The following is a 12,587-nucleotide window of genomic DNA, read 5'->3' on the forward strand; positions in this document are numbered from 1 at the left end:
TCTGCCTGCCAGTGCAGAAGATGCAGGAGACGTGGGTTTAATCCAAGGTGGGGGAAGATCCTTTAGAGGAGGAAGGATAGCTAAAGACATTTTATACTAAGGCAGGGTAGCTAAAGAAATCCCACTGAAGTGTATACTTTGGGGGCTAGTACTTGCTTATTTCAAACCTGTCACACATGATAGATGAAGGGTAAAATCTTACAACCACAATTTTTAGAGAAATGGTTTCTTTTTTAAATTTGAAGCTTTACCATGTTCCCTATTATCCATTATTCCTTTTAATCATTTTTGAAGATTTATATTGGCTACATATTAATAGGAAATCAGTTATTAATATAATGCTGACTAGCATATATCTTGGAATTTGTTAGGGAAATGAAATATCTAGGAAAATGCTTTTCTTTGCCTGGGGTTAGGGAAAGAAAATAAATTTTATTCTTTTGTTCTGTATATATAGGCATGTGTTTTGTGGCATTCATACACTTGCTTTCTAAAGCAAAAACAAAGCTTATCTAATGTTATTTATCGAGAGCTCTCATTTTAAATTATATAAACAATTTTCAAATAGCTTAAAGCAGCATAGTATAAAGGAAATTTATTACATGAAAACATTTAAAAATTATTTTCCTTGTCAGAAAGTTAAGACATTATAATTTTAGAGCCAAGATCTTAGGATTTATCTGGTCAGACTCTCTCAGCTTATACTGTATATTTTTCTCCTACAGAAAAATCAAAGCCCAGTGAGACTGGGCAAAAAGTGGGGTAAATAATGCTAGAGCTTACCTAGCAGAGGCTTTTGCCACTTCTTTATCATCTTGCTGCTTGTTTTAGATATATTTTTATCAGCATGCCAAATTTATATTTGATATCAGTTACTATTTTATTCTGAAATCTTGCACCATTTTCTTACTCTCCATCTGACTACCCAAAGGAACACTGCTTTTCTATATCACAAAAACACTGTGAAACTATAGAACTAAAAATGGTTCAGAGAGACCAGAGGCTGTTCTGACTTTGTGCACCTGAGCCCATCACCTGGGTCACTAGTGTACAGTTAAAGTGAAAGTGAAAGTGAAGTTGCTCAGTCGTGTCCGACTCTTTGCGACCCCGTAGACTGTAGCCCACCAGGCTCCTCCGTCCATGGTATTCTCCAGGCAAGAATACTGGAGTGGGTTGCCATTTCCTTCTAGGTGAATAATTAATACAATTGAACTGCACTCTGGCTCAGTAGTACCTGCATGTATACAGACTATTTTTCCTCTACACCTATTTTCTTGAACATATAACCAAGTTACTAAAGAATAGAATATGAAAATATTTCACTGACCTTTGCACACTGATAGGTCATCAGTGAAATCTCTCATGTTCTTCACTCTTTTTTTTTTTCAAAATTGAAATCTGTCTCCTTGAAATTGTTTCAAGGGGCATAGGTTTTTTTCATCACATACTGCATATTCCTCTCCTGGAGGAGAACTCAGTCACGTTTCTGCTTCTTATTCTTTAAAAAATCCAGTTTTTACTCCCCTGATTCCATGTCTTGAGACCGTTCTATCTCGTATCTTTCCTTGGCAGTTGGTATGACTCTCTTGTCACTTTTTCACTCCTGGAAAGTTTTAATTCCTGGTCCATAGTCACTCTCTCCACCACTACTCCTACCATATTTCTAAAGAATTGCGGTATCCACCTAGATGGTCCTTTCAATATCTTTGCCTAGAGCGCTTTGACATCCTTTCTTCCAATGCCCATGACTCCAGCTCCAAAAACTTGTTGTTGACAGTAGCTACAGTCCCTCCAAATTCCATTTACAACATTCTTTTTCCCTCCAACAACCACATCCTATCGTTTCAGTGTATTGGTCTAAAATTCCAACTCCAACGATCTCTTTAACTCATGGATCTCTACTGTTAACCCGACCACCTTTGTTTATCCCTCACCTGTCCTCCATTTCTCCATCCCTCTTATTCTGCTTATTCCATGTTCAGTCATCATAACCACTTCCTGACCTCTGTCTTTAGCTACCCTGCCTTTCATTTATTTTCCTTCCTCTCTTGACAAAACCTATATGTACCTGTTTACATTTCACTTATCTCATTTTTTACTCCCTGCCCAAACCAGACAGCTGAACATCCTGGGGGAAAAGACATCACACTTCTTTAAATGAGACTACAAATGTCAAGTGAGCTTTTAATGACACCTGGGATTCACGTTTTAGTTGCCCAATCTAGTGTCTCTTCTATTTTCCTGGATAACTATTTTAAATGGTTTTCTCTCTCCTCTGGCTTCCAATACCTACTCTTTTATGCACATTCTTAGCTGATGACATAGCATATTGTGTTTTCAGAGAATACTGAAGCAACAGAAGAAAATTTCAAAGAGCCCCAAACAGATATGCCTACTACGTGTACCTGTGCCTATGAACTGTGTCTATTGCTATAAACTGTACTCCAAGCGATGATCAGTCTTTCCACTTACATGCCAGTTTCGCTCAACCACACAAGCACATTGCTTCCACCAATCTCCCCCTCTGCTCCATCACTGTTTCTTTTCTACTGAGATTTTCCCATAAACACAAAATAATCTCTTATTATCTCTCTCCTTAAAACAATTTTCCTAGGAGCTCTCTTTTTTCTTCAGATATTACCTCAGATTTTCTTTCATTACTTTGAAGAAAAACTTCTCAAAATAGTTGTCCTCAGTGGCACTCCATTATTTCTCTCCCTATCTTGTACCTTCAACTCACCTCACTCAGGTTTTCATGCTTCCAACTCCACTGAAATGACTCTCGTCAGTATCACTCTTGTTGCTTCTATTCGTAGTCCCCATCTATTGTCCTGTCTACAGCATTTGACTGAGTTAATGGGTCTCTCATCCTGAAAACACTGTCTTAACTTGGCTTCTAGTATGCTCACTGCCATGGATTTTCTCCTGAGTAACAGGTTGCTCCTCCTCAAGCTCCTTTATGCTGTGCTCTCCTCTCCTCACCCATCTCTAAACTTAGAGTGTTCCAGAACTAAATATTTGAACAACTTTTCTTTTTATCCAACACATTTTTTCAGCCTTGAGAACATTTAAATCTTGATAAATTATAAATGAACATCTTCAGCCCATACCTCATCCTTGAACTCCCAACTTGAACAACTAATTGCCTACTTGACATTTTCACCTAGGTGTCCTCAGGTTAAAATATTACAAAATGAACTCTTTAGGTTCTAACTTTCCAAATTGCATTTCCCTGCAGTCTTTATCATCACTTTTTAAAAAGCCCATTCTTCCATTTGTGTGGTGCCAAAAATCTTTGGAATAATATTCTAACATCCTAAGTCAATCTGTCAGTAATTCCTTCTGGCTCTCCCTTCAAAATATATCCAGAATTTTTGCCCACTTTTCCACACCTTTAAAAAAGTCTCTCTAGTAAAAGACTTCATTATTATTATTCACTCAAATTAATGCTCAAACCTTCTTACCAATTACTCAGCATCTGCTATAGGCCTTCTCATTCTGTTCCTTATCACAACTGTTAGAGTGCTTCTTATAAAATATGTGCTTATGAATAGTCACTCAGTCATGTCTGACTTTTTGTGACCCCAAGGACTGTAGCCCACCAGGCTCCTCTGTCCATGGGGATTCTCCAGGCAAGAAAACTGGAGTGGGTTGCCATGCCCTCCTCCAGGGAATCTTCCTAACACAGGGATTGAATCCAGGTCTCCCACATTGCAGGCAGATTCTTTATGCTCTGAGCCACCACAGAAGCCCAAGAATACTGGAGTGGGTAGCCTATCCCTTCTCCAGCGGATCTTCCCGACCCAGAAGTCCAAACAGGGTTTCCTGCATTGCAGGTGGATTCTTTACCAGTGGAGCTACCACAAGTCAGATTAAATCAACATTCTGCTCAACTCTTCAGAGGCTTCCCATCTCATTCCATGTACAAGTCATTGGAAAACATCCAAATTCCTGCTAAAACCTCTAGCCTCAAAAAAAAAAAAAAAAAAAGAAAGAGAAAGAGAAAAAAAATAATACCCTCTGGCCTTGTGCATGCGTGCTTAGGCATGTCCAACTCTTTGCGACCCCACAGACTGTATCCCGCCAGGCTCCTCTAGCCACAAAATTTTCCAGGCAAGAAAACTGCAGTGGGGTGCCATTTCCTCCTCCAGGGGACCTTCCTGACCCGGGATCCAACCCAGGTCCCTTGCTTCTCCAGCACCGGCAGGCAGATTGTTTACCACTGTGCCTCCTGGGAAGTAACAATTGCTCCTTTCTCACTTTGCTTCAGTCACGTTAACCTCCTTTCTCTGAGACAAACCAAACAAGCTTGCACACGAGGGCCTTTCTTCTCACTGTTTCCTCTGGTGGCAGTGTTCTTCTTCGGGACCCAATGTCACTTTTTATCTCCACCAGATCTTAACTCAAATGGCACCTTTCCCATGAAGACTTTTGGCAACTGAATTTGAAACTACACCCTCCATGTACTCCTTATAATTCTTTCATTTTTTTTTTCAGTAGCACCATGTAATATGCTATGTATTTCATGTAGATTATTTATGATCTGCATTCACTCACTAATAAACTAAAAGCTTTGTGAAAGTATGGATTCTGCTTTGTTCACAGCTGTATTTCTAGCATCTAGAATAGAGCATGATACAGAATATAAATTTTCATGATATGTATGTTAATTATAATACAAAGTATTAATGTTATGAAATGAATGAGTCAATGAATCAATGCTGTAAAATGTATGTTTTTGACATTCATGATGGTATGAGCAATGTATACTAAAAGTGTGTTCCTTTTATTCCTTTAGAGGTGGTTAGCACTGGGTGATTCATAACACAGAGTGCAGAGATGATTAAAAATGGAGATTCAGGGTCTTCTCAGACTAGATAGATATGACAGGCCAAGCTGAAAACCATTAGAAGGGGGAACATGATGGCAATTAGCTTAGGAAAAGAAAGTTAAAATTGAGAGTGAATAAACTCAGCTACTCACAGAGGAGGGAACATCAAGGTATGGAAGATAATAACATACTCATGTGTCCCATAGTTCTGATGAAGAAAAATGGACAGTTTCATCAACATTTATAGGCAAGCAAGAGCTAGCATTCATCTTTTAAAGAAGGTGCCAAGGACCAGCAATCACAGCAATAGCTCTACACTATTTTCAAACATGTTTTCACATGAGTTCCCTTATTTGACTTGGAAAAAGCAAAGAGTCATTTCAACTACAGAAAGGAAGTCTAGAACTCACGTGCCACGGCCATATCGTATGGCTTTACGTGAGCAGAACAGGTATCTTTGTTAGCCTCTTAGTTCAAAACACTTCTCTGCATCATTCCCATCAATTAAACCAGGCATCCCAATCGAGCTGAATCTACCTGGAGAGGAAGGCCTTCATCTCTGGGGCACTAAGTTGCTGTATGGCCCCTGGGATTGGACATTCTCTTCCCAGCTGCCAAGGCTCTATAGCATGGATTGATCTTTTCAGTGAAGCAGAGCTTCATAACTCTCTCACACAGAGTGAAAGTGAAAATCGCTCAGTTGTGCCTGACTCTTGCTAAGTTGCTTCAGTCGTGTTCAGACTCTGTGCGACCCCATAGACGGCAGCCCACCAGGCTCCGCTGTCCCTGGGATTCTCCAAGCAAGAACACTGGAGTGGGTTGCCATTTCCTTCTTCAATGCATGAAAGTAAAAAGTGAAAGTGAAGTCACTGAGTTGTGTCCAACTCTCAGCGACCCCATGGACTGTAGCCTACCAGGCTCCTCTGTCCATGGGATTCTCTAGACTAGAGTACTAGAGTGGGTTGCCATGTCCTCTTTCAGGGGATCTTCCCGATGCAGGGGTCAAATCCAGGTCTTCCACATTGTAGGTGGATTCTTTACCATCTGAGTCACCAGGGAAGCCCACACATGGTATTGCTGCTATATTAGTCATCTACTACACATGACAATTCATCTCCAAATTTAATGGCTTCAAACAACCATTTATCATCTTTCAGTTTCAGTATTGCCTGGATTTGAGAGAATCATAACTGAGTGATTCTGGCTTTAAGTCTCTCATGAGATTGCAATCCAGATCTCTGCAACCATCTGAAGTCTTGACTGTGGCTGGAGGATCTCCTTGCAAAGTTGTTATCCCATGTAAGCTCTCACGCTGCTCTTGACTCTTGGCAAGATTGTCTCCTTTCCCTGTCAGTCTGCTTCCCACAGTGCTGCTTGGGTATCCTTCTCTAATACCACCTGGCCTCTCTGTGAGGGAGTGACCCAAGAAAGCAAGGTAGAAGTCTCAGTGTCTTTTATTTTTATTTGTCCATTTTCTTTCTTTCTTTATTTTTGTCCATGCTGTGCAGCATGAGTGATCCCAGTTCGCTGACCGGGGATTGAACCCATGCCCCTTGTAGTGTGGAATCACGGAGTCTTAACAACTGAACCACCAGAGAAATCCCTCAATGTCTTTTATTACCTAGCTTTAGCTACCACATTCCATCATTGTTGCAGTACCCTGATGATTGCACAAGTCAGTCCCACTTAATACAGAAGGGCCCAATGAGACAGTGATCGTAGGAGGAGATGAAGACCATGAGGGGCCATGTTAGAGGCTGGCTCCCACAGCTGCCCCAAGGAGAACCAGGTCTCACATTTCTAGCATAAACGTTCTATTTTTGAGAGGATGGATCTGCATGCTGAAGGCCCGGATAAATGGACTTTTCTAAGGTTATACAAATATTTAACTTAGCAGTTTATGTTTAAAAAATAGTTTTCATACTTCCCTGGCTGCATTTACAATACACCTCAGCACTCAATTCTCCAGGAAGCTTGGCAAGATCAATCAGTTTAAGAGCGAAATAGTGAGAAGATGGAATCTCTCTGCTCACATCATAATAAAACATCTATTACTGGCACTCTAAGAGCAGTCATGAGTGCATAATTCTCATTAATTTAACATTAAATATCAAGCAAGCATTACCTCATCACATAGGTCCTGTTGCTATAGCAGTACCACATCAACTGTTTTCTAATCAATTTAAATGTATTTTTGAGTGGAAACAGTGATGAAACCCAAGTAATCTGTAGATTTATAATGTAATTTTTAGGTTGGAGGAGAAAACACACATGATCCAATTAAATTGGATTGATTACACTGAGAATTTCCCAACTCTTAGGGAGTTAGTGTTGTTTTTACTAGTTAACTGATAAGAACATGATTATCTACATTAATACAACAACTTACTCGGGATCTAACAAGAAAAATAGAATAATCACGAATTTAATGCGTCCTGTAAAGTTGAAAAGAACCTAATCCAACATTTAACCCAATAACCCCCAGCCCTCAACCTACCACTCCAGCTTCAACATGAATAACAAGTGGTTATCTAGACCAACTCTCAGCCAACTTTTTCTGTAAAATTTGATACCAAGTATTTTAGATCTGAGAACTAGATAATCTTCCATAAGTACATGGGCAATACATGAATTAATGAGCGTGGCTATGTTACAATACAACTGTATTTACAAAAACAGGCAGATACATGAATATTACCCATGAGTCATAGTTTTCCAATCCCTGATTTACACAATGGATCGTACACTGGCAACCCAGGCCAAATATGAAAACAATAGCAGTTTTCTTTGATTACCATTGAGTTCATGCTTATTTTTAGAATGAAATCCATTAAGCAAACATGTTCTTGGAAATACAGCCATCTTAGACTCTGCTTTTTCAAACTCAGTCAGCTTTTAAACAATTGTATTTATTGTCCATGTTCAAGTGCATTTGAGTCCAACTCACATTTGGCTCAAGTGCCTTCTGTGTTTGGAATCTCAGTATCTTTCGAGGTAACTTATTAACTGATTGAATGTATTTAAGCAAATTAATCACTATATCCTCCGTTCTCCTTCGGTATGTTCCATTACTTTCACTATTTATTAACTTTGATAGTGTAGAGACTAGTCTCTCCTGCCCAACTGAACATTTTGAGACATGAAATTATGTCTCATGTACTTTTTAACCTCAGCATCAAGTGCATTGTTCAGCATATGAAAAAGGGCTTTAATATTTTTTGCTGTTGTTGAATTAAATATGAAAGTTTATCTTCTTTTGAACTTCTTCCCGTGGACCTCTACTGCCACTGGGAGACTAATATCACTTCCAAATCCAAGCCATGTAGTGAGGACACCACGAGGCCACCACCATCGTGTGTTCTCTCAGGCTTACTTCTGATGACTTCTAACTTCTGGTGACTCAACACAGTGCATGGCCTTGGACCCTTCATGACCTTCATCCTCCATCACTGGGTGTTCTTCCACTTGTTGGCATCCCTGTTAAGATGTTATGCTCACAGAGGCACTCAACTCTTCATAAGTCTTTCTTTAGCACTTACTGCATGCCACTTGCACAGGGCAAGGCGCTAGTAAGCCCTGGGCTTAACCAGGGCAAGTGCAGGTGGTGCTTCATCTTTTTCTTTGTTTCTTTCCTTTACCTTATGAGCGTTCACAGATTATTTTAAATATTCTGAAATTTAGATCAAGATGGAAGATAAGCCCCTTGGTCTACCAGCCCACTGTTTCCATACCTTTTTTACCCTTTGGCTTCTCCACTGGTCATTATACTGCCTTCAATAGAATGATAGGGGCTCAAGGAGATTTATTAGAAAGCCCTTGGATACTACATTTCTGGACCAGAGATAAAACTCTACTTTGCAGTTTAATTGAGATATAATTCATGTAAGATTATACAAACTGAAAGAGTACAATGTGCTGATGTGGTACATTTATGTTGAAAAATGATTACCCTCATTGTGTTAGCCACTACCTCCGTCAAGTCACATGATTACCATTCCTTTTTTTGTGATGAGAATATGAGATCTACTCAGCAATTTTCAAATATACAATATAGTATTATTAACTATAATCACCATGCTGTACATTAGATTCTCAAAACTTATTCACCTTATAACTGTTCCCTTTGACTAACAAGAGATAACACTTGAACAGTCACTGCCCTCCTGTAGGCTCTTTATTTTTTACTTAAATTCAGCGTGGCAAGTAAAGAGTTTGTTAGATGCTACTGGGAATCTTTTGAAATAGTAATGATGTAAGACTTCATCTGTGACACACATGACAGAATATATTAAAATTTTACAGATTCGTTGAAAGGAACTAACAATCTGATTGACAGGCCAGGACAACAGGGTAACATTCATAGAAAAGGAAATCTGTGCAGCCTGTAAACCTCCTCAATGATCAGGGAAGCCCTGTAACACGTATGTGGACACATGTAGTTACTTTTCATAAGTATCTTATTTACCTTCCTTGAGTTTTCATGTATAGTAAGAATCTGACGTTACAAAAATCTGCCTACAGTGTGGGAGATCTGGGTTTGATTCCTCGGTTGGGAAGCTCCCCTGGAGGAAGGGATGGCAACCCACTCCAGTATTCTTGCCTGGAGAATTCCACGGACAGAGGAGCCTGGTGGGCTACCGTCTATGAGATTACAAAGAGTCAGGCAGGACTGAGTGACTAACACATTCACAGTTGTTCAGTGTTTTCTGTATTGGCTACTCGTCTTTTTCTATGAATTTTAACTCAAGCCATCAAGTTTTATTTCAGTCTCTAATCAAATACACACACACACAGAGTCATGTCTAATATCTTCATTTCCTTTAAAACACCTTTATTTCTCCTAACAAAAATTTGATAGCACCAGCAGTGCCCAAGAGACTTCCAATTTCTTATTACATAGATATGTATGTTGTGTTTCAACTAGCTTCTAAAAACATTCTAACATAGTAACCTCAGAATTATTGAGACTCGATAAATACTTGCTAAATTGAATGTAAATGCATGATGTGCATTCTGTCTTCCTATGAATCATAAAGGTGACAGCAGTGAGCGAGGTTGATATATACCACAGAATAGAGAGATACTTTCTAGCTAGCTGGGCTAAACTTGCCTCATGAGTACCATTCACCAATGGGTATTTTGCAAAGTTCTCTGACACAAATGAGAAATTTTCAGTTCTCCCATCATCTGAGAATCCTCTCTTCCACTTGAATTCTCTTTCTTCCCAAGCCCTGGATCACTGTTTTGCAAACTAATGTTAATGAAACATGAAATCAACTTACAACCAGTATTTTTTAAATCAAGTGTTATTTTAGCCTGAGTCCCTTTCATGCTCCTCTCCCCAAAAAGGAGAATTTATGTGTCTAGAATATATGTGTAAGTGGTTTATTTAGGATCTGACCCCATTCCAAGAAATAGTAGTTGGGGATTTAAGAGCCGGGAAGCCAGTACATGGAAAACCAATCCACAGGTGCTTTGTCCAGGATGTTACTACAGGCACAAGGGGCAGAGTCCACTGGTTTGACCCTGAAAAGCACGACTCCTGCATCTCAGCAGAGGCATGAAATAGAGGATGATTCTCCTGTCCCTTCACAAAAATTACTTCAAAACGAATTAATTACCTGACACTTTTAGTAATATGTATCAGAATAGTTGATGGTACTCTCATCTAGGCCAAGGTAGCAGTGGTTGAGAAGCTTCAGGGCAGACAGAAAGAAATAGTTGGCCCAGCCGAGGCAAAGACTAGCATTGAGATGCATAGCAAGACCCACAGCAGATACCTGGAGAACATTATGTAGCTCCAACACAAGTGAAATAGAATACAATAGGATGGATGAAATGACATAGGATATAGTGGGTTAGAAAATGTCAGAATAATGTCACAGGTAACAACGGCAAGTGTTATTTTATTAAAGCTTTACCAGGTGTGTGTGTTACTGAATAAAATAAAATATATATTTCTTAGCTTTGGCCTGTGGTTAGAGTTTGAAAGCCACTTTGGCAGTGCTCTTCTACTCTTGCACACACTGATACCCGAGTTTCCTCTCCAGAACCCAGATTTTTTTTTTTTTCTTACTTCTGTGATCATTTTACATTGAACCATCATAGTGTCTAATAAACAGGACCATACAGAGCAACACTCCAATCTTTCTCCTACCGTTTATGACTGAGTATTAATTTATAGTGCAAGCATCTAAATCACATACAGAGAGCATTTGGCCTAGATTGTGGTTCACCCAGGAAGTTAGGCAAAAATATATTGTGCTTTGCTTATAGCTAAGGAACAATGACTGCACCTTGGAATCTACTATGAGAAAAATCAATCAAATGAAATAGGGGCAATGCATTGAATTTTAAAAGAATTACACTTCTGGAGTATAAAACTCATCTCTATAAAGTGCATTTCACCTTATGCACTTGGTGGTTACCTAAGGAGAGAGAAAAACTAAGTAATATTTAGAGGCCTACAAGTAAGGTACAATGTTTTTTAAAAATTCAGAGTTTTGATTATTAGATGATCTCTCCTGATGTCCTCCTCCATGTAAGGTTTCTGGCTACTGTTGGGATATTTTCTAGAAGTACAGTATTTGAGCACAAAGGAAAGCAGTGAGTTGGATCTTTCACCTATATGGCATTCATGTTGAAAGACTATATTAAGGTCTGTAAATTGACAGCTTTGGATAAATTATTTTAAACTCCTCTATGTTCTGGATGATCAGGAGCAGAGCCTTTTTTCTGTAAGGTGTTTGTCAAGGCCTTCCTCAGGGAAATGTTGGAGAAGTTAAGGAATGTGTGGGCTGGGATGGAAGTTTCTGTTTCATGCTTAACATGTTTAATACTACTGGTTATCCAGTCTGTGAAGTAGGCTAAGAAAAGGTCATTTATTATTTAAATGTTGTCAACATTTTAGAATAAAAATAAAGGTATATACATTTCAAGGATCATCTTATTTTTGTTTGGTTTAGAGAATTTGCTTTGAAAATCTTACTAATGATGTCTTGGTTAACAAACACTTAAACCACCATCTCAAGCACTAGAAGTCAAGTGTTAAATTGAATTTTCTGCCTGTGTCATCAGTGTAATGTTTTCTTACTAATACTTGGCCGTCCCTAATTTTTAAATGAAATAATACTTTCAATTTCCATTTTCTATAATACTAACTCTAACAGCTTGAATGCTATTAAAGAAGAGCAGCCACTTCTTTCAAATGTGTGTCTCTGTTCTTAATACTGATGGCATTACTCATAGACAACTAACCAGTGGCATTCCAGCTTTGGGTATGTGGACATTTTATCTAGTTTATCATTCAGTCAACAAAGTCAACTAACCAGGGAAAAGGGCCAGAAGTTGTGATAATGTTCAAATTTTCTCTGCTGGGAAAGAAATAATCATTTGGAGACACAAAACAGACGGGCTTCCCCTCAGTGGCTCTGTGCAAAGACTCTGCCTGCAATGCAGATTCAGTCCCTGGGTCAGGAAGATCCCCTGGAGAAGGAAATGGCAACCCACTCCAGTATTCTTGCCTGGAGAATTCCATTGACAGGGAGCCTGGTGGACTACAGTCCATAGGGTTGCAAAGAGGTGGACACAACTGAAGTGACTTAGCATGCATGCACAGATAAACAGACAACCAATGATAGGGAGCCAGAGGTGGTAGTGGTTGGAGATTAGAGTGCTGTTTCTAAGTCATTAAGAAAAATCCCTGATACCTGAGTTTTAATGACTTCTGGTGCTGTTACAGGGCTCCAGGAGGAGA

Source organism: Budorcas taxicolor, chromosome 4 (assembly GCF_023091745.1).
Source record: "Budorcas taxicolor isolate Tak-1 chromosome 4, Takin1.1, whole genome shotgun sequence".
NCBI classification, from domain to species: domain Eukaryota; kingdom Metazoa; phylum Chordata; class Mammalia; order Artiodactyla; family Bovidae; genus Budorcas; species Budorcas taxicolor.